The following is a 23,286-nucleotide window of genomic DNA, read 5'->3' on the forward strand; positions in this document are numbered from 1 at the left end:
TGAAATGGGAGAATGTCTGATGTGAATGTTAGCACATCCTCAGGCAAACTTGCTTTAGGAAAAAGTACCTATAAAAATTAAAGATCTGACTGGGCGCAGTGACTCACACCTGGAATCCCAGCACTTTGGGAGGCCGAGGCAGGTGGATCACCTGAGGTCATGAGTTCGAGAACAGCCTGGCCAACTTGGAGAAACCCTGTCTCTACTAAAAATATAAAAATTAGCCAGATGTGGTAGTAGGCACCTGTAATCCCAACTACTCAGGAGGCTGAGGCAGGATAATCACTTGAACCTGGGGGGCAGAGGTTTCAGTGAGCCGAGGTTGTGCCACTTCATGCCGGCCTGGGTGACAGCGAGAAACTGTGTCTAAAAAAGTAAAAAGAAAATAAAGATCTGGAAACAGCTTCATTTTTATTTATGTTTCTGCACAGAGGCCATGCTAATTTTTGATCATCCCAATTTTAGTATATGTGCTGCCTAAGTGAGCACTGGAAATGGACATTCTTAAAACGAGGCTTGTTCGTGTACCACTTGACAGGTTTTCACAGACCAGAGGCACATTACACGGGTTGCAGTTTAGAGAACTCTAGTCTGGGAAATACAGAGTGGGGCTGCAGCTCTAGTGGTGGTTGGAACTTTTTGGCAGGGGTAGGATTAAAGGGATTATTCTCAATAATTGGACTAAGGTAACTTCTTTTGGATCAACTCCTCACCCCTGGAAGGTCAATTAGGAAACAGCGTGAGACTGGAGAAAAGGAGTCCCATAGCAGAGTCTAAGGCCCTTGTAGTAATGAACATGCGTTTTTCTAAACTGGCATTAGAAGGCTGGGCTGGGATCTGGGGCTCCTGGCTTTATCAGGTGAAACCCACATGCAGCAAGAGGAATCTACAAGCAGACAGCGTTCTGAGACCCAGTTAGGCAGTCAGCAGACAAGCAGTTGTGCACCAACCGCCAGGATAGGGTTCAAAGGCAAGAATCAAATCTGTGGTGACAGCTTAGGAAATCAAGGCAGGGCCTTGGGGCTCAAGGATCTGGTGTTCTGAGCAGGAAGCCTAGGCATGATCTTAGGTGTCGGAACTAGGAACAAAGTAGGAGTAGAGCCACTAAATAGGGTGTCCTGTAGCAAATCACCGAATCAATTGGAGCCCCTGCCCTTTCTTCATCTGTAGCCTGTAGGTAATCACAGCACCAATCTTACACAGTTGTTGTGAAGTATAAATGAGATCTTTCATTGGAAGGAATAAACCCAGTGTTAGCAAGTAGTTACTCTAAGGGAAGAGGAGAAATATGAGGAAGAGTTGGAAAGGAACCATGGGGAGGACAGACAGAAGAAAGGAAGCAGAGATGATGTCACAAAACAAGGAAGAAACCTAACAATCAGAACTGAGTCACAGGTCAAGGCCAGTCCATCTCGCTGCAGAAGGCCCCGTCTTCCAAAGCCGAAAATTCTGATACCAGAGAGTTGCCGATAACTTCCACTGTCCTGGGTAAGTCAGGTGTTTAGAATGAACTAAAGTGAAATGTTCTTGCTGACTTAATTATGCATGGGTTTTTCTCATGTGCTCACAAAATCCCTATGGTGTAGAACTAACGGTCGCTTGGCATTTAACTGTCATGATGAATAATGCTTCTCTAGAAGAATGTCTGAGTTACAACCAGGAAGATCAGATAAACATCTTGCAGTTTGTCTTCCTCTTCCTTTTCTCGTTCTCTGGCAGCAGGCATGTAGCTCCTTCGGCAGCAAGGTTTTGTGGTTCTGTTGCCTGGCTGCACACCAGAATGCCTGGGAACTCTTTGAAAATACAGACTCCTGGGCCCTCTCTCAAATGACTGAATTTGGTCTTCCAGGAGCTTGGCCTGAGAACCTGACTTTTGATTAAGTATTTCCAGATTATTCTTATGCAAATGGCTTCATCTCCCTGCTTCGTCTAATCTGGAAATGTGGACCTGGGAATCCAATGGAAGTGTGCAGGAAGAGTGACCAGCAATATAGCGGGAAAGGTTTCCAACCACAGGATACAGCTCTTATTTCCTTTTCCTTCCCAGTATGAGGGACTGGCCAGCTTGCTGGCTTTTCCATTATTGGCAGGAAGTGTCTCTTTCCCATAGCCCGTTGAATAACACAATACAGGCTGTTGCTTTTCCCCTACTCACCCAGTTTTAGCAAGGCTTCCCCCTACACCTTCTCCACCTTTCCAGTCCTCCCCATTCCGCTCCAACCTAGGCAAGTGTGTGCTAACAATAGGTTTTTATATGCGTAAAGGACTAAATTAAGGCTTATCTTTTTTAAGGCTTATCTTTTTTTTTTTTTTTTTTTTTCTTTGAGACAAAGTTTCGCTCTTGTTACCCAAGAGTGCAATGGTGCAATCTTGGCTCACGGCAACCTCTGCCTCCTGGGTTCAAGCAATTCTCCTGCCTCAGCCTCCCAAGTAGCTGGGACTACAGGCATGTGCCACCGTGCCCAGCTAATTTTTGTAATTTTGTAACTTTGTATAAAACGGGGTTTTACCATGTTGACCAGGATGGTCTCAATCTCTTGACCTCGTGATCCACCTGCCTCAGCCTCCCAAAGTGCTGGGATTGTAGGCGTGAGCCACCACACCTGGCCCTATCTATCCTTTTTAAAATGGACTTTAAGAGCAGATTTAGGTTCACAGCACTAATAAGCAGAAATTGTAGAGTTCTCATGTGCCATCTCCTGCCCACTCCCTAAGCACACTATCAACACCCCCCACCACAGTGGTACATTTGTTACAATCAATGAACCTGCATTGACACATCATCATCATCCAAAGTTCATAGTTTACATTAAGATCCACTCTTGGTGTTGTACATATTGTGGGTTTGGACAAGTGTATAATGACATGTATTTACCATTATAGTATCATACAGAGTAGTTTCAATGTCCTAAAAATCCTGTATGTTCCATTTATTCACCCCTTTTTCCCCACAACCTCTGGCAATCACTGATTTTTTTTCTTTTATCTTTTTCTGTTTTTATTTTTATTTTTTAATAGAAATGGAGTCTTGCTATATTGCCCAGGTTGGTCTCGAATTTTTGGGCTCAAGTGATCCTCCTGTCTTGGCCTCCCAAAGTTTTGGGGTTATAGCCATGAGCCACCATGCCCAGCCAGATTTTTTTTTTTAAATTTGTCTCTATAGTTTGCCTTTTCCAGAATTTCATGCAGTTGAAATCACACCAGATAGAGTCTTTTCAGATTTGCTTCTTTCACTTAGTAATATGCATTTAAGGTTCCTCCCTGTTTTTTCATGGCTTGATGACTAATTTCTTTTTAGCACTGAGTAATATTCCATCACCTGGATGTACCATAGTTTATTTAGTCATTCATCTATTGAAGGACATCTTGGTTGCTTCCAAGTTTTGGCATCTATGAATCAAGCTACTCTAAACATCTGTATACAGGTCTTTGTGTGGTGGACATACGTTTTCTACTCACTTGGGTAAATACCAAGGAGTGTGATTGCCAGATCATAGGTAAGAGTATGTTTAGTTTTATAAGAAACCGCCAAACTGCCTCCAAAGTGGCTGTACCATTACGCATTCCCCCCAGCAGTGAATGAGAGGTTTCTCTAAATTTCAGAGGAAAACCAGCTCTTCTGGAATTTTCTGCAGTGGAACGTGGAGAGTGAGGTAGGATGAAGTGGGAGTGGGGACCAACCTAGGGAAGTGGCGATAGGGTGAAGTACTGACAAAAAAGACAGAAGGAAGACAGCTTATGTTTCCGTTCCTTTAATGCTTTCTCTTTTCTAATAACTTCCCTACCACCACAGATCCACCCATACACTAGCCCTGAACTGGGCTAAAAAGTCAGAGACCAGGACTGTGGCTGGTGAGGTCTGTTCCCTGGGAGACCCAGAGCAGGGAAATCCCAAGTGCCTCTGGTCAAGAGGAACTGGGTCTGCTATTCTTAGAACAAGGTTTCCCTCAAAAAATATTAACTGAAGCCATGAATGAAAACCTCAACTCTTCCTCAGTTTGCCATTTGAGGGTCTGCAATCATTCATTCTTCCAGAAAATATTTGTTTAGAGCCTACTTTGTGCCAGGGAGTGAGCTGGGTGCTGGATATGGTTAACTCTCTTGTACAGTCAAGGGCAGAGCTCAACGTGGCTCACACATTAAGTTTATCATCAGAGGGTCACTGGCTCTAGGTCACAATGAGCAAGCAGAGAAGAGGAGTTAGCATGGTAAGCATTTGCTTTAAAAGGAAAGGCCGTGTTTATGTCAGAGTTCCAGTGCAGAACTGTGTGGTCAGACCTGCTGTGAGCCTTCTGCATCAAATAATGCTCAATAGAATGTGTAAAGGAATTAAATGGGACTTATGGGGAATGAATATTGCCCATATGAAATAGTGAAATGGGCGGAATGAGATATATTGCCAATTAGGCAAAATGATGTATTCACTTGTCCCGAACTCAAGTTGCTTTACAAAAGAATGGACAGTTTATATCTTTCTAGAACTTTGGGGGATAACATAGTTTTCAACTAGTGCCTGCTTTTGGTTTAATATTCCACCTAAAATTATACACATGAGGAAGATAAATGATTCTGTTAACAAAAAATGAAATCATCTTTATCCTCAAGGACCGTGATTAAAGGTCAGTGGTTAATGACCAAAATTCTAATGTGGTCACTGGGGTCCTGGCAGAATGACATCTGAAACTCCTTGGATATATCTGATGACACTTTAAAAAACTTTTTAATAAGCATCAAGGGTTAATACAGCATAAACATTCTACAGATGAACCAGCTGTTGTTGTGTATGCTTAGGCCTCCCAGACATGGTGTTAGGCCACCCTCACACTCCATCTTGTAGGAATTCTTTAAGAAAAGACTTGGCTAGGCGTGGTGGCTCATGCCTGTTATATCAACACTTTGGGAGGCCGAGGCAGGAGTTCAAGACCAGCCTGGCCAAGATGCTGAAATGCTGTCTCTACTAAAAATACAAAAATTAGCTGGGCATGGTGGTAGGCACCTGTAATCCCAGCTACTCGGGAGGCTGAGGCAGGAGAATCACTTGAACCCAGGAGGTGGAGGTCGCAGTAAGCCAAGATTGCATCACTGCACTCCAGCCTGGGCAGCGAGTGAGACTCCGTTTCAAAGAAAAGAAAAGAAAAGAAAAGATTCACCCTTCCTCTCCTGTTGTACTGCCCCAAGTCTCAAGCACTGTTCAAGGCATGAAAAGGGAACTCAGTAATGGCATGTCAGTAGAAAGATTGATTGACTCTTAGCAGCTTTGCACAGTTTCCAGTGAAATGGAGCAGAGAGGAGTCACATACCCATATTTCTCCTATCAATAGAATTTACTTGGCAGTTAATACAGGAAGACAAAAAGATCAGGACAAATGTTTGTTATCAAAGATGCCTCCCCTTGAGTAAAATTGGTTAGGATCAGATTAATTTCCCTCAAGAGCAGCACACACCTAGGGAAAACGGCTTTTGTGCCAAAGGACTTAATGTTATACTTTCCCTTCAACTGCCATTCTGTCTCTAGGGAAAAAGAGCTAAAACCAAGAAACAAAAACTCTAAAACAAGGAGAAGACAAGATGGCATCCACAAAAAATAAAAAGAGCTCAGCTACAGTATAGAACAAACCGAAAGTCCTAAGCAGAAACAGAAAGAGACCAAGATATTATTGATAGCCCAATTAGTATAACCCAAACGTTGATGTCCTACATTAAATCCTGGAAAAATTCCATGGGCTTCTAAAACATGCATCTTTCCTTCCAGGGTATAAAATTCTAAAGAACTTATATCCTATAGACATATGTCCATGAATTAAGTATTTTTAAAAAGACGGTTCCTTTTTGAGGTTGGTAAAAAGGAACTATAACCAGCACCTTGAGTGAAATGGTGAAGGAAGTGAAAATGTGGCTTTGTTTCCGCAATAGTCTTGCTGTCCCCCAGTCTTGCCCCCTCCAAGCCATCCTTCTTATTGCTGCTGCTGGAGAAATCTTTCTAAAACAGACATCAAATCGTGTTACTCCCTAACATGGCCTAAGAGCTTTGAGAGTGTTCTGTGTCTCTAGAATGGAACCTACAGTCGTCATCTGGCCTGTGCCTCCTTCTACAATCTCATTTCCTACCTTTACCCCACCAAGCCCTAATTCAGTGATTTTAGTTGCAAGTCATTCATCTGATCGTTTAAACAATGAAAAGGAGACCAGCAGCCACTTAATCAGAGTTTGATTAGGTCATTGGCTCCATTTCTCTGCAATTCTCTTGTCTTCTTGCTGGCTTCCCATAGGGCAAGAAAATGGAAACCAACAGCTCGGGTTTATGTGCTTCCTCTTCCTCTTCTGCGTCCAATAGCTGTGAGTGCATCCCTTTCCCCAACCATCAAACCAAAGTTCTGGGATGCTTTCTGGTTACACATATCCAGTCCTAAACTCATGTCCCTGAGGAATTCCAGGGTAAATTTGCTTAGGCCTGGAGGACATGCCTGTTTGAGAACCAACTGTGGCAAGGAAATGGATTATGCAAATTGGCTAAGGACAATCAGGGCCCATCCCTGGAGCTGGGCATGAGATCAGTTCTACAATTCCAGCCTCAATTCCATAGCTGTGAAATTTTGGGGGAAGGAAAGAGTGGATGCTGAATAAACATCTTCAGAATCCAAACTACTTACAATTATTTTATTCTGCAGTACATGTCCCTGCCCTCTTCCTGGAATGCTCTTTCCCACCTTTCTGTCGAGATAACTCTTATTCAACCCCAGCTCACCTATCTCATCCTCTGTAAAGCCTTTTGGGATCTCTCACCCAAATACAATAGATCATACCCTTCCATGTGCCATTCTTATACCCAGTACAGACTTAATGTATTGTTTTTTCCCATTGTTCATCAATTATTTGTTTAATAGATTTGTCTTCCCAGGTAGAAGCTTAACTCCTTGAGGGCAGAAACTCCGATTTCTCTTTACTCTTAGCACCTATGAAATGCCCAGAGCACATGCGAGTATCCTTTGGATAAATTCTGGGTTTTACAAATTCTGATTCACAATTTAAATATGGATCAACAAGTTGTGTGCTTTGTGTGTTAGGTGTGACCTTCTCTGTCATCATAAACTCGAGAAAGAGATGGGTCCTCAGAAGTATCTGGAGACAGGGGCACTGGCAGATGGAAGGTGAAGTGGTTATGTCTCTGTCTCTGGTCTTTGCTCTCTTGGTCTGGATTTAGAGGAATCTAAAGGTCTTTGAGGGTGCAGGCATTATTCGTTGCTAAAGATGTCATCGACCCCATAAAGGTAGGAACCAGGCAAGAAGCTTCTCAGTGGGAACCTCAAGCTGGTAACGCGGCCAGTCAGATGACCTAATCGCATGTTACAATCCGTGCTTCGGATCCTTTTATTAGTCCTGATCAGAAAGAAGAGAGCAAGGATGCCCCAGATACTATTTCCCTTCCCCTCACAGTTCTGAGAAAAACATACCACTTTGACCTTTCCTCGACTTACGCTATCAAAGAGTTAAACATTTACAAAAGATGAAATAAAACTATCATCGTTAGCAACAATTTTTAAATACACTTATTCTTGGTAGGGCACACCACATGTGGCAGAGAAACACAGAAAGCAATTGGGCAACTTCAGGGACGCAAATAATGAATTAGCAAATGAGAAGTGCTCTGCAAAGAATAACACGGATGAGCATAATGCAAATATTCTGGCAGGTCCTGGGATTCCAAGATGAGAAGACATGCACTGTGTTAGATGCTAGTATCTGTCATTGAAGGCACAAAGGCAGCAGAAGACAGGCTCCATGACCTCAGCAAAGTCACATAGAAATGTAATGACTAGAGACTATTAATAAGTACAAGATAGTATAGTATGAATTATACATTTGCGATGGCACAGCAGCAACATTATTTGACTGATTACAGAGGGAGTGATCAGTGTGGAATGAGATTAGTCAGGGCAGGCTTTTGAAGGGGGTGAGTCACAGGTTTTTTGAACAAGAGGCTGACACGATGTAGTTGGTACTCGAAAAATATTATCTTAGCAACTAAGTAGAGGATGAACTGAGATGGGGGAACACAAAGCAGAAAGACCAGGTAGGAGGCAGTAATGCAAACGAGGTGTGGGGAGCCTGGACTCGTGTGTGGGCTGTGAAATAAAGCTGGAATGGTTTAGAGCAGGCAATGCAGCTGATTGCATAACAGCGTGGGCTTTTCAGATAAACTGACTTGGGCTTCAATCCTGGCTCCCCTACTGACTGTGTTACTTGGGTAATTGGGTAACTAACCTCCCTGCTCTAAGTCTATCCCATCATCCACAAAACGCAGAAAATAGTAATACACTAGAAGAAGTTTGTCACTTTTGCTGTCCAGTATCTGAAAATTCTTCCTGACTTGAGTGAATTTCAATGTAAGTGGGAAGCCACAAAGAGGAAACGTTCTCTGCCTGCCTCTGGCAGCTAGGGCATAGACACACTCTCTGAGTAGGGCCGGCTGGTGTGCACACATCTTTCTGTACATAGGGGTAGTGAGGCAAAGGCACTGTGGTCAGTTTGAGGTTTTCAAGGCTGCTGTGGTGGGCATGAGAGTCCAGAGGCATGGGAACATGTCCCGGGAAATGGTTACAGTGGTAGAACCTTAACTCCGTGCTCCACTTCTTTCCTTGGCTCTCAGTGCTCCACCTTTCTGTGTACGCTGTGGGTTGCCTGATAAACTTCCAGTAAGTTCCCTTTCTGTTTGAGTTACCTGCTGCTTGCCACCAAGAACCTTGATTGGAATACAACCTCAGTGGGTTGCTTTGGGGATTGAATAAGATGGCTCGTATAAAGCGCTTAGCCCTGTACCTGCCAGGCTCTGAGCAGGGCCAGTTGGTGTGCACACGTCTCTCTGCACTTAGGGGTAGTGATGCAAAGGCACTGTGGTCAGTTTGAGATTTTCAAGGCTGCTGTGGTGGGCATGAGAGGCATGGCTTAGCTCCATGGCGGAGCTAAGAAAAAAGAAAGAGTGAAAGAAGAGTCACAGACTCTGAGAACTAATTAGATGTGAAAGAAGAATACAAAAGAAGAATGGAAAAGGTAAGACCAAGTCTGCAAACCTGCCTTCCATATCATGGTTCTGCCTTTCACAAGAATGTGGAAGCTGACAGGAGGACGCCTGCTTATAAAGGGGCTAGACAGCAATGGCAAAGGAGCCCATCTCTCAGCGTGGTGACTGAGAACACAGTGTTTTGCCGACATGATGAAGCCTAAACTTGTTAGCCAGGCCCTTGAAGTACTTCATAACCCTGTCCCAACCTGCCTGTCCAGCCTTGGCTCTTGCCACTCCCTGAAAGGCACCTGATGCCAGGGTCAGAGCCAGCTGCGTGGTGTACCGCAAACACACTGTGTTATTTTGAGCTTTGTTGTTTGAGCACCCTGGATTCTCTTTGCTTGGAACGTCCCAGTCATCTTCCCTCAACTTCAACTCTCCGTTTAAGAACCAGTTTGCCTATTTTCTCCTCAATGAAGCCCTTCCTCATCCTCCCGGGCAGAGTTACTCTCTCCCTCTTCAGGGTTCCCACAGAATTCTGTTCCTGCCTCTCCGATAGGTCACGTTTTGTTCTAATTTACTCCTTGTATCTTTCTCTATATGGTCCCTGACACTAAGGGCAATGGCTTAGTTGTCCTTGTGCTGCCAAAGCCTAACAATCTGGCACAGAGACAGGACTTCACAGGCTCCTTGTCGGACACCCAGAATATTTCTTTCTGTCATTAGTTAGAGATAGAGGGGTATGACTATGAGTTAATGAATCTGATTCAACAATTCACACACAGAAGTCAGTCTTGTTTATTATTTGCTAATATGTCGAGGAATAATTAGTGTCTATTCCACATCTTAGCTCCTAAAGGGCAGAATTTGGTTTTAACTCACTTTGTACCAACAGGATTTTGCTCCAATAGGTACAGTAAAGTATTTGAAATCCTTTTTTAAGGTGCTGCTTTGATGTAACTAAAGCAACTTCGCTAGGATGCTGAAGAGACCCTGGCTGGGGACCCTGCTATGAGGGGCCAAATCAGCAATCTTGGTTAGGTTTCTCGGTTAAATCTCTCTCCAGCTCTGATCCCCATGACTCCACCAAGTCACCGTTTCCAAGCAGGAACTCCTAATGAAAAGAACTATTTCCTTCATATTTTCCCAAGTTAGGCTTAAGCACAAGCTTCTAGAGGAACACAGGTATTAGGCCAAAATTTAGTTATTTTATTTTCCATTGACCTCAGAAATTATTCTTTTTTATTTTACCAAATGGATTTTAGGGATTTTTATTTTTACATTTTGAATAAGTAATACAGTCCTATGATCTAAAATTCAGAACTGTGCAGTGTAAACTCTCTCAAACACTTTCTCCTAGCCATCCAGATTCTCTACCATGGGCAACCAGCACTGTGACTTACCTCTGCGTTCTTCCAGAGACATTTTATGCATATGAGGATTTTTTTTTCTTTCTTTTTTTTTAATTATATTTTAAGTTCTTGGGTCCATGTACAGATCGTGCAGGATTGTTATATAGGTATACACGTGCCATGGTGGTTTGCTGCCTGTCACCTACATTAGGTATTTCTCCTAATCTTGTGCCTCCCCAATCCCCCCACCCCCTGCTATCCCTCTCCTAGCCCCCCAGGATTTTTTTTTCTTTTAATGCCTTTAGCATAAAACATAAAGGCACACATAGTTCTGCATTTTCTTTTTTTCACTAAACAATTTATGTCATGCAGATCTTCTCATATCAATATGTATCAATACATATCTTTTTTCCTGACCATATGGTATTCATTGCATGTGTGGACTATAATCTGTTACGCCAGTCCCCTATTGATGAGCCTTTAGGTTTTTCCTACTCCTTTCTGCTCTACAAACAATTCAGCAGTCCTTTTAAACCTCCAAGTTTCCTACCCAGCTCTTGCCTCCATTTCACAACATCCAGTCACTGTCAGCTCACAGAGAAAACAGGCCGTTAGACTGAAATTCCATCAATTGCCTGCCCCCCACCCACCTTGTACTTTATATTCCTTCAAACCAGGGTGTGGTTCTTAGAATGAACCACGTTCTCTCTTGCCTCTGTAGCTTTCCATATGCCATTTCCACCCCTGCTGTCCTTGGTTTGCCCAGGGAACCTCTAGCAACCTTTCAAATTCAAGTGTGGATATCATGCCAGAAGGAGTTAATCAGTTGCTACTGTGTATTACGGCCGAACCTTGTTCCCCTCCCACTGTTGTATTCATTATCCTGGTTTAAAATTTGTGTACGAGTCTACGTTCTCATAAGTCTGTGGACACCTTGAGAGCTAATTCATACCAGGATGCCCAGCACTTAATATAGTCTGGTAATAGAAGCTATTCAATAAATATTTGTTGAATAAATGAATAAATAATGTGGAGATCTAAACTTAAGGTGTACTGACAAGAATTTGCATAACAAGAATATGCAAGGTTGAAGCATGTGTCTTCAACCTTGTATACTGTGTTGGAAACAGAATTGGACCAGAAAGCAAGAGACCCAGGGCTAGTTCATAGAAACAGGAAACTCTTCCAACATGCTCATTGCTGTATCCTCCATGCTTAGAAGAAGGGCTGGCTCTGACTGGTGCTGGCAAAGAACAAAGCTTTGTGTTATATTTGGATTTGAATCTGCTAAAGATAAGCTTTGTTGCAAATAGTTTCTAAAGAGAAAGTTAGAATCAGAAGGGCTGTAACTTTTGGACCAGGCGTCCCCAAACTTTTTACACAGGGGGCCAGTTCACTGTCCCTCAGACCGTTGGGAGGGCCGCCACATACTGTGCTCCTCTCACTGACCACCAATGAAAGAGGTGCCCCTTCCTGAAGTGCGGCGGGGGGCCAGATAAATGGCCTCAGGGGGCCGCATGCGGCCCACGGGCCGTAGTTTGGGGGCGCCTGTTTTGGACTAACAAGAGAACATATGCAATACCCAGTCATGGATAAGTTTGCATAATGCCAGTGAACTTAAGTTGAACAAGTACAGCCAATTGGCTTTTACAAATTTATTTTCTAGATTAAGTTACACATATCCTATAGCCACTAGTTTTTCCAAGTTTGGTGCTAATCACATGTTTGATCTGGGAAATGAAGTAAAATCTTAATGTTAAGCTTGGGTCAAGTGGGGCTCCTGGATCCTTCCCTGTGCACATTAATGAGAGCAATAGTGTGACAGTCAGAGAATGAGCCACCGTAGATTTAAATTGAAACAAGCCCTTTACCAAACCTGGCCTGTCCCCAACCTCCTGCAGTCACCTGAATGCAAATATGCCCCTGCCCTCACTTCCTTGTCTTATTGAACAATAGTAACATACATGATAATGTCAGCTCTCCAGCAATTTATGAAAACAAGATTCTTTCATCCTAATGCTTCTGATCCAATACAGTGACTCAAAGATGTTTTTCAACCAAGATCAGATCAAAGCTTTAGCTTTATAATTTTTATTTCTACAGTGTTCAACATATATTTGTTGATGGACTGAATGAGTATTTTGCTATTAATTATCTCTGTAACCTTGGGCCAGTTTTGTTTAATTTTTCTATGTCTCATTATTCTCATCTACATAATTGAGTTTGATGAAGTCATATTTTTCAAATTATTTTTATGATTTAAACCCTTTCTTCAAAGAAAATCTTAAGGCCAGGCATGGTGGCTCATGCCTATAATCTCAGGGAGGCTGAGACGGGGGCATTATGTGAGGCCAGAAGTTCAAGACCAGCCTGGCTAACATTGTGAAAACCTGTCTTTACTAAAAATACAAAAATCACCTCGGTCTGGTGGCACACGCCTGTAATCCCAGCTACTTGGGAAGCTGAGGCAGGAAAATCACTTGAACCCAGGAGGCAGAGGTTGCAGTGAGCCAAGATAGCACCACTGCACTCCAGCCTGGGCAACAGAGCGAGACTCTGTCTCAAAAAAAACAAGAACAAGAAAATCTTAAGCAGAACCCGCATACAGAACAGAAAAAAAATGAGGCTGTTCTAGATGAAATAGGTTTGGGGGCCCTAAGACCCATCTTTTCCCACCCCCAATTCTGCTCCTGAGCTACATTGCTGAACCCACAGGCCCCTCTGATCTACCATCTGTACAAGCACTGGACTGAATAGAAATACAAATATAAATAGCATTGACTCTCAAACTTGTAAAAGAAAAAGCAAAAACAAAGAAAAAAACAAAAACCTATAGTTAACTGGGAGCAGACAGTCCCAACTTGCAGCCTCTTAATTCTTAGGAATTAAGATGTACCACCCAGACAAGTTAATCTGGTTTCTTTGCTTTGGAGGGTTTTACATCAACTCAACTAATGTCAATCAATTTTGCAATGCTAAGCCGAATTGGAAATTTTATGTATATATTTTTTATAAATTAACAGTGAACATGACTATGTTAATAATAAACAATGAACATGAGAACATGAATAAACTACTAATGAATATATTTTAGTAGACACAATTTCTCAACATACGAAAATAAAGGGAGGAATAAAGAGAATCCTTGTGGAGTAAAAAGGTTGAGAATCACAATGAATTTCTTTTTCTTTCTTTCATAGAAATAAAATGAGCCAGAGAAAGGTTAAATGGCTTGCCTACACCTTCACAGCTTACTTAGTGGCAGATTCTGCATCAGAACCTGGGACTTGTAATTTCCAGCCCAGTGATCTTTCGCTGTCCACGTTGTTTCTTTATAAGGTTAGAACTTTACCTTGTTGTGTCTGGAATCCATGATACCATACTACAGAATGATGAAACATCCACATGATCTCAGCATTCATTATCTGAGTCCCTGAAGTTTGAGGCAGTATAGGAGACTAAAAGTCATCATAACCTAGTAATGTTTACTTATCAAATGACTGCTTATAAAAGCCACTCAAATAGTCATATCCATTAAACATTAGCATTGCTTCCTTCCTTCTAGGAGTAACTTCTTGTTACGTGGGTATCTAGCTGATGACTGTATTTTTATACACAGTGCCAATACAGCACAACTTCAGTGCAAATCAAACACACAGTATTTGTACTGTATTGCCAATGTGTATAAAACAAGTCTTGCAAATGGCATAGGATTTTATGAGATTAATAAAACAAAGCTAATTGCTTAGTTCACAGTGAAAGAGGGAGATGAACATAGGTGATACTGTTGTCAAGCAAAAGGGGCTTGCTGCCCAATGCACAGGAAGCCCATACTATGATACTGTGTTTTTGAGAAAAGAAAAGCTTTCTGTGAAAGTCAACTCCCAAGGAGACAGAAGTCAAGTTCAAATCTGTCTCCCCATGCTGGCTTCAAAGTAGTATTTTTATTAGAAAAGTTTCAAGGGGTGGATTCAGAGATTAATAAGTGATTGGTGGAAGGAAAGGGGAAGTCTGGAAAGTCCTTGGGTGTGCTCAGTTATCTCTTCATGGTATCTCATGTGTCACATGTGCAAATTCAGGGGAAGTTGGTATGAAACATGCAATGGAAATTCAGGGTGTGTTGTCAGCAAACGTATTCTGCACTGACTCCAGTTGGTCATATTGGTTCCGAAGGATTTCAGCCATTTCTTTTATCCAATAAGCAGAAGGAGTTTCAGCAGTTTGTTCCTTTTTTTAATCTACCATCCTGTAAACTTAAGAATTTGTTAGTCATTGGTTTCTTTAACTCTTTGGGGCATAGTTTCAGTATTGAAGAGGTAGACAGGCCAAATTAGGGAGGGCCTTATGGGTTTCACCGACGGTTTTCATTCTGATTGGCTTTTAAGCAGGGGAACTGATCATTAGATTCACCTCTAAAATTTTCATGTTAAATGGGCAAATACACTAAAATGTATAATCTAGCAATCATATTTCTATGATTCTATCCCATAGACGCATAGCCATGTGTAGAAACAACACATGTATGAGGTTATTTATTGTTGTATTATTTGTAAGAGTAAAAAATGGACCTGGCTCCCATATTCAGCAAAAGGGGTCTAGTTGAATAAACAATGGTGTGACATGCAGCTGTTAAAACAAGGATGATCTCTATGTAGTAATACATATGGAAAGAGCTTTAGGACATATGGCAAGGGAAAGAAAGCAAGATATAGAACAGTGCATGTGGTAGGCTATCTTTTGTGTAATAAGGTGGGAGAAAATATATTTGAATATGCTTCTATTTGCCTTAAAAACCCTAGGAGGATTTTTAAAATATACGGATGGAAGGGATTATTATTAGAGGGTTGGGGTGAGAAGTGCAGGAGTGAATGCAGACTTCTCTGAACATCTCTTTTTATAGTGTGTTAAATTTTGAACCTTGTCAAAATGTAGTACTTAATACAAACAAATCCATTTAAAACTCACTCTGACAGCTCTGTGGAGAGTGGATTGGAGGGAAATAGAGTAGAAGCTGGAGCCCATTTAGGAAGCCACTGAAGTAGTTCAGGCAAGGGCTGAAGGTGGCTGGCACTTGGAGGGAGCAGCGGAGCTGGTGGTGAGAAGTAGTGAGTTTGGGGGTGTGGAGCCAACTGGACCAGCCAACTGAGCCAGCTGGTGGATATAGTGTATGAGAGAAAAATCAAAATAAAAAATAATTTCTAGATATTTGTCTTGAGCAAGTGGAGGAGAAGAGAAGATAGAGTGAAGGTAGGAGGAGCGTGCAAGGAAAACAGGATCAAGGGTTCTGATTTGGACACATTAAGACTGGCATGCCTCTTAGGTGTTGAAGTGGACAGGTCTACAATTGGAGAAACATCAAGGAGGGTAATGACAGCAGAGCAGAGATGTTTCCAAAACAGTGAGTTCAAAACTAAAGGATTGAGAGGCCCTGGGAAAACTTCCTAAAATCCTCAAACATTTTTGTCAAAATATCCATCTTCACTATCATGATGTACAAATAAAATATAAAGTGAAGAATGTCTTTGGCCTCCTATTGAATTTTGTTGGAAAATTTTATGTCCAAATTCCAGTCAATTTATTCTTCGTTCTGAGAGTAAGTATGTAGATATCATTATAGCTTACATTTTGTTACATGTGAAGTATAATAAATGTGATCTCACAATTTGTATTGCATTTTTCAAGCTAAAGTTTGAATCCACGCTTTTTCACTATTTCCTATGAACTATAAGTGGCCTTTTTCATATCCTGAACAAAATGCAGAAGGACCGCGATAGTTGGAGTTGGTCCCCTCCAAAATTCAGATGTTGAAACATAATGGTTCATGTGATAGCGTCAAGAGTTGGTGCCGTTAAAAGATGATTAGTCTATCAAGGCTCCTCCCTCAAGAATGGAATGAAGGAACTCATAAAAGAGGCTTCACGTAGAATTTGGCCCTCCTGTCCTTCCCTTCAGAAGATGCAGCAACAGGGCACAGTCTTAGAAGCCGAGAACCTGCCCCTAAGAACCAAACCTGCCAGAGTCTTGATCCTGGACTTCTCAGCCTCTAGAATTGTGAAAAATAAATTTCTGTGTTTTAGAAATTACAGAACAGAATCCTAAAGTGGGAGAAACAGAGGGAAACAGATATAACGTAAACATTTTCTCTTTGACAACAAGTGAACGTCTTTATGAACAGAATACCTTTCTACATTTCCTAAATTTGTAATGGCAGGAGGTGAAGAGTAATACTTTTTCTTACTTTACTGCCCTAGAAGTTAAATGTATTACTTGGTAAAAATGCAAAACTGCTAACTTTTCTTTTGTGCATTTATCCTGAGTATGCCAGGCTTTGGAAATGTCCTACTGTTAATAGAAGCAGAGACTTACCGGTTGTAGTGTTTGCTGTGATGCCCGACGTTGTAGTCAGCTAGGGCAGCTATGGCAAATTTCCATAGACTGGGTGGCTACAAAAATAAACATTTATTTCTCATGATTCTGGAAGCTAGAAGTTTGAGATCAGAGTGCCTGTATGGTCAAGTACTGGTGAGGACTCTCTTCCTGGTTCTGTCCTCACAAGGCCTTTCCTTGGTGCATGCATGCATCGAGAGAGAGAGAGAGAGAGAGAGAGAGAGAGAGAGAGAATGCGCTCTTGTTTCCTCCTCTTTTTAGAAAGGCATTAATCCCATCACAGGATCTTCACCCTCATAACTTCATTTAAACCTAGCTACCTTTCAAAGCCCCACTTCCAAATACCATCACATTAAGGATTAGGCTTTCACCATATAAATTTTGGAAGAACACAAAGATTTGGTCCATCGCATAGCACCCAGCCCAGAACCTCCTTCAGGCTGGGGACCCTCGTACTCTCTGGTGCAGAGAGTGCTGGCTGCTGACAGGTTACAACTGAGGCCTCCCGAAGATTTGCCTTCAGTGAAGGAAGTGGCCTCTCCCAGGGTTTCCTATCCACAGGGGTGAGAGGGTGGCTGCAACAGGGGTGGAAGATGCAAAGACACGGTCCTTTTAACTCAATTTGAGACAAATTGAATGAGCCATCCCACCTTCTGAGCACCCCTCCCCAAGAGGTCACCTCAGGCCAAATTCTGCCTCCATCCCACTTCCTCATGCTCTCACAAATTTTGCTCAGTAGACTCTCTGCACACAACTATCTGCCTCAGAATCTACTTCCTGGGGAACCCAACCTAAGACACTAAAAGACTTCATTAAGCATATTCAAGTAATAAATAATCAAATGATACAGATTTCTCTACCATTTGTGTAGATGAAGCCACAGCGTAAAAAAGCAAACACGGTGGATAATACCCAAAATATAGAATGCATGATCAGAGACTCCCAGGGCTTGCTGTATGCACTTCACATGTATCACACACAAATTCATGGAAGAGAAACATCTTAAGTCTGTTTGGTACCGTACAATTCTGGCTGTCGCAGGAAGTAGTTTCTTTGCTCATTATAACTGAGTTCTGAATTCATTACAATAAGAGACTACCAAGTTTTGATCCCATTATGCTATAATTTATTTTTGTTTCTTAAAGATGTATAACAACAGGGAGCCCAGCTTTGGCGGGGTCTAGTTGGAAAAAATGAAGAGTAAATAAAATGTGCTTGCCACTTTAACAGAGCTCCCTAAGAATTCCTCAGTATGGATTCTGTGGCTGCATCTAAAATATAGGCCTTTGATGTTGAGTTGATTTATCGTACCCATACCAACTCCTAGATCATAGATCCTTTCTACTAATTAGTTTCCGTCATTGGAACTTACTTGGCCTTCACTTCTTGAGATTCTTTACAACCACTTAAAAAAAAGATAACATTAAAACATTAACAATACATTTAATAGCAAGTTATTGATGAAATAAGTGATGCTGTATCCATACTATAAAATATCATGCACCTTTTTTTGTTTGTTTTTGAGGCAGGGTCTTGCTCTGTCACCCAGGCTGGAGTGCAGTGGTGCAAACACAGCTCACTGCTGTCTCCAACTCTATGCATCTATTAAATAATATTTTAATGGTGTGCTTATGGCATGGACTATATTTATTATATATTGGTTAGTTAAATTATAAAATGAAAAATATAGTTAAAAATTATAAATTCTATGCACATTATTTTGGAAAAGTATGGAGGTAAATAAATCACCATAATATGTAGTTTAGGAATTATGGATAATATTTTTTTTATTTATCTTATTTATATATTTCTACAATTATGTAATAAAAATTAGTAAGATGTTTTAAATCGTGCTGTGAAGGTAGGAATTCACAAAGAATGTTCACACTTTTCCCTTATACCACTTGGGTAGCTGTAGTTCAGTGTTTGGCAAAGTTCAAAGTATTTTTACACAGCACCAACACTGCCTAACTTACATTCAGAGATTCGGTCAAAGAGGATCTGTTTTCAGGATTCTCTTAGTTTTTGATGGCTATTTCTCCATTTACTTCCTTTTCAATCTTTGAATTCTGTTGTTCTTGTTGAAAGTCTTTTTTTCTTTTTGAGACAGGCTCTCATTCTGTCGCTCCGCTGCAGTTGCGATGGCACCAACATGGCCCACTGCAGCCTCTGTCTCTCCAGGCTCAGGCAAGTCTTCCACCTCAGCCTCCTGAATAGCTGGGACTACAGGCATTGCCACTACTCCAGGCTAATTGTGTGTGTGTGTGTGTGTGTGTGTGTGTGTGTGTGTGTGTGTGTTTGAAGATTTGAAGATACAAGGTTTCATCATGTTGCCCAGGCTGGCCTTGAACTCCTGAGCTCAAGCGATCTGCCTGCCTTGGCCTCTCAAAGTGCTGGGATTACAGACATGAGCCTCCGCACCCCGCTGAAAGTCATTTTTTATTACATAATTGTAGAAAGATGTAAATAAGATAAATGAAAAACAAAAATGATCCATAATTCATAAACCACATCTCATGGTGATTTATTTGCTTTCATACTTTTGCCAAAATAATGCGTATAGAATTTATAATTTTTTAAACTATATTTTTCATTTTATAATTCAACTAACCAATATGTAATAAATGTAGTCCATGCCATAAGCACACCATTAAAATATTATTTAATAGATGCATAGAGGTGGAGACAGCAGTGAACCATGTTTGCGCCTCTGCACTCCAGCCTGGTGACAGAGCAAGACCCTGTCTTAAAAAAAACAAAACAAAACACAAGATACATGGTATTTTACAGTATGGTTACATCATAACTTATTTCATTAATAACTTGCTATTAAACATATTGTTAACGTTTAAATCTTAACTTTTTAAACTTATAAAAACAACGCATCAATGGACATCCATGGGAATAAATTTTTGTACACTTAGCTGGTTATTTCATAGAACAAATTCTTAGACTTGGAATTTCTAGATCCAAGAGTATGTACATACATAACATTTTAAAAAACACTTATTGCCAAATTGTTCCCATTTATATTCCCACCAGGAGTAGTTGAGAATATCTTTTCCCCACACCTTTGTCAACTGGATGTTTAATTATTTTTCAGCTTTGCTAATGAAATAGATGAAAAGTAAGATCTTGGTTTTGGGGCATGTCTTTGATTTCTAGTAAGCCTGAATTTTTAAATAAAATGCTTACTGGCTATGCATATTGCTTTTTTTGTGAACTGCCTATTCAGGTCCTCTGAATATAAAATATTGAATTCTAATATTTCTCTTATTGAGTTTTAAGAGCTCTGTCTACATATTTATCATACATATATGTAGAATTACATACAATCTAATGCATTTTTCTCCGATTTTTCTTAATTTTAAATTTGATTTTCTTGGCACAAAAAGTTTTAAAGTAGTGAAATGTATAACCTTTTTTTATTTATAATTCTACCTATGTTGCATTGCTTAAAAAAAGACATTCTAGGCCGGGCACAGTGGCTCACGCCTATAATCCCAGCACTTTGGGAGGCCGAGGCGGGCAGATCACGTGGTCAAGAGATCAGACCATCCTGGCCAACATGGTGAAACCCCGTCTGTACTAAAAATACAAAATAATTAGTTGGTGGCGCGCGCCTGTAGTCCCAGCAAATCGGGAGGCTGAAGCAGGAGAATTGCTTAAACCCGGGAGGCCGAGGTTGCAGTGAGCCGAGATCCTGCCGCTGCAATCTACCCTGGCGCCTGGTGACTGGCGACAGAGCAAGACTCTGTCTCAAACAAACAAACAAACAAAAGGCATTCTCCACCCAAGATCTAAGATGAACGATCTAAGAGGAAACTGTACTTTCTCTCAGTAATTTATGAATTTATTAAAATTTTTTTAATATTTAAATATTTAACCTACTAAACTTTTGATTGTATCTCTGAGATGGGACTCTAATTTTATTTTTTCCCATTATGTAGGCAATTATTCCAATATTCATAAAATAATCCATTCCTTTCTCTCATCAATTGAAATTCTGTCTTTAATATATAAAAATTCTTCGATAAATTTTAATCAGTTCTGGACTTTTTATTCTAATTGCTTGTTTTGTCTGTGAGTTCTATAGCTGTACAATACTTTTAATTAAACTAATTATAATGCATTTTAATATCTGATATGACTTATCTCTTTATATTTTTTAAAAAATTATGTTTCATGTTTATAATCTTTTTTGTCAAAATGTCCATTGTTCTTACATATTTATTCTTCCATATTTTTTAATATAAATGTTGACACCTTTCCCCTTTTCCTCCACCTCCCAGATTTTTGAGGGGATTTTCATTGAGATACCATTTAATTTATATTTGGATTTAGCAAGAACTTACTTTTTACAATATTAAAATATCCAAAAACAGAGTTTATCCTCCCGTTCATTTAGTTCTTTATGACCCTTAGTCAGGATTTGTAGATTCTTTGCACAAGTCTACCACATTTCATGTTCGATTCATTCTTTTATTTATTTATTTTTAAGATAGAATCTTGCTTTGTCCCCCAATCTGGAGTTCAGTGGCATAATCATAACTCACTGTAGCCTCAAACTTTTGGGTTCAAGTGATCCTCTCACCTCAGCCTTCCAGCTAATTAAACATTTTTTGTGTGTGAAGATGAGGTTTTATTATGTTGACCAGGCTGGCCTTGAACTCCTGGGCTCAAGTGATCCTCCTCCCTTTGCCTCCCAAAGTGCCTAAAGTGCTGGGATTCCAGGCGTAAACCACTGTGCTCAGTCTATTATTCTATTTTTTTAAAAAACAAGTTCTTATTCATAAATAATATGATGCTTTTACCCTGCATAAGGAGAAAATTAATTTCTTTCCATCTGAAATAGTTTTATTTTGAAAGTAAATCAATTAATGAACTTAAATAGCTAGTTCACAAATATCATGCAAATTTCAAAAGGTCAAAATAAAAATAGTACACACGGTGAAATAAAATCTCCTTTCACCCTGCTCCCTGGCCACCATATTCTTCTCCTTGCAAGCAACTGCTATATTCTGTTAGAGCAGAGTTTAAAAAAACAAAAAAAATTTTAAAGTATATACATATGTAATACACACACGGGGAGATAGATATATGAAATATAAGCAATATATACAAATATATATCTATGTGAACAAAACAATGTGCTCAGTAGTTTTAAGGAGTCAAATGGAAGACTAAGACCTGAGAAGGAGTCTGGAAGTCTGTTCAAAAACAGAGAGAAGCAGATGAAAAAACTCTGGTACTTTTCCAATATTGTCAGTTACCAGTTTATTTAAACTCCAAATGCATTTTCTCACCAAGTTACAGCAAAAGATAAATCTAGAATCCATGCCACATTAACTGCACAAAATATAAATGTCCACCACCTAAGCTTTCCCCTGCGTCAGATGGCAAATAAGATAGGAACCACACATTCCTGGGAGGCAACAGATCAAGAGCACAAAATGACAAATCAAATTTCTGTACCAAAATGTACTAAGCTTCTTCAATTAGATGGGAGAAGCTTAAATAAATCAAAATCATGGCACAAAAATAACTTATAAGCCATTCCCCAGATAAATTTGTATTATGCTGTAAACAACTCAGAACAGCCGCTCAGAATGGTGGTGTGTAAAGCTGAAGAGCTAGCTGGCTGGTGCAAGCCGGCAGCTTTCGTAGTCACTCTAGTTCACCCTGGGGGTGGGGGGAAGTAGAGAGAATGGTGAAGCTCTGCAAGTGGAGGCAGATGGGAGAGGAATAGCAGAGGATTGATGGGGAAAGGGGGTTGTAAGGAAGGGGGAGGTGCTGACTCAAGCAAACCAAACTCACAAAAGGCTGATTTATAAACAGGAATGCCATTTGTTCATTAAGCAGCACAGGGAGTTTAGAGGGGTGTTTTATTTACTCTGCAGAAAAACCTAATGTGCTGTCCCATTCTGCAATAGAGTATACTCACTATGCGTGATCAGGATACTCCTGGTCAATAAATACAGCTCTCTATTCCCTGGGCAATGCTGGGGAAACCCTGATGTATATTATCCTGTGGTCTCAACTCTTTTTGTCTTTTCATGCCAGTCCCTTTTGTTAACATATCATTCCTCCAGATATGGACCACAATAACATTGTGTGAACCAGACTTGCTTTACAGCATACTCTCCAGTCCAGGCTTACTGAGGTCTTCCCTCTCCCCTCAGTCTCTTTTTCTATAGATTGCTAAGAGGTAAGAGTAGCATAATGTGGCACTCAGCTATGCAGGTTCTGAGCTCCACAGCCTTTGTTCCAATCTTTGCCTGGCCATGTACCAGCTGGGTAACCTCAAGTAATTTTGTAACTTTTCTCTTCCTTGTCTGTGAAAATGGGAATGATAATAGTACCAACCTCAGCAAGTCACTGTGAAGATTAAATGAGCTAATTCATTGTGGAAAACCTAGCACTTTACCTAGTGTATGTAGAACATCCAAAAGTTGTTGGCTATTAGTTTTTTGGCTACTCCTATCTACTTCTGTTGATTTGCAGTTGTTTCTGCTCAGGAAGAATAAACTATTTTTAACCCTCTGC

At 40.7% G+C, this 23,286-nt stretch overlaps 1 long non-coding RNA gene across 2 annotated transcripts in view; it reads left to right on the forward strand.

Annotated features, from left to right (window-relative positions):
* The first annotated feature begins 1,384 nt into the window (after positions 1-1,384).
* LOC141581621 (uncharacterized) overlaps positions 1,385-23,286 on the forward strand; it is a 77,586-nt gene continuing 55,684 nt past the window's right edge. For both annotated transcript variants that reach the window (XR_012514360.1, XR_012514359.1), the window contains exon 1: positions 1,385-1,488. This is a non-coding gene — a long non-coding RNA (uncharacterized LOC141581621). The remainder of the gene's footprint in view (positions 1,489-23,286) is intronic.

Source organism: Saimiri boliviensis, chromosome 16 (assembly GCF_048565385.1).
Source record: "Saimiri boliviensis isolate mSaiBol1 chromosome 16, mSaiBol1.pri, whole genome shotgun sequence".
In the NCBI taxonomy this organism is placed as follows: Eukaryota; Metazoa; Chordata; class Mammalia; order Primates; family Cebidae; genus Saimiri; species Saimiri boliviensis.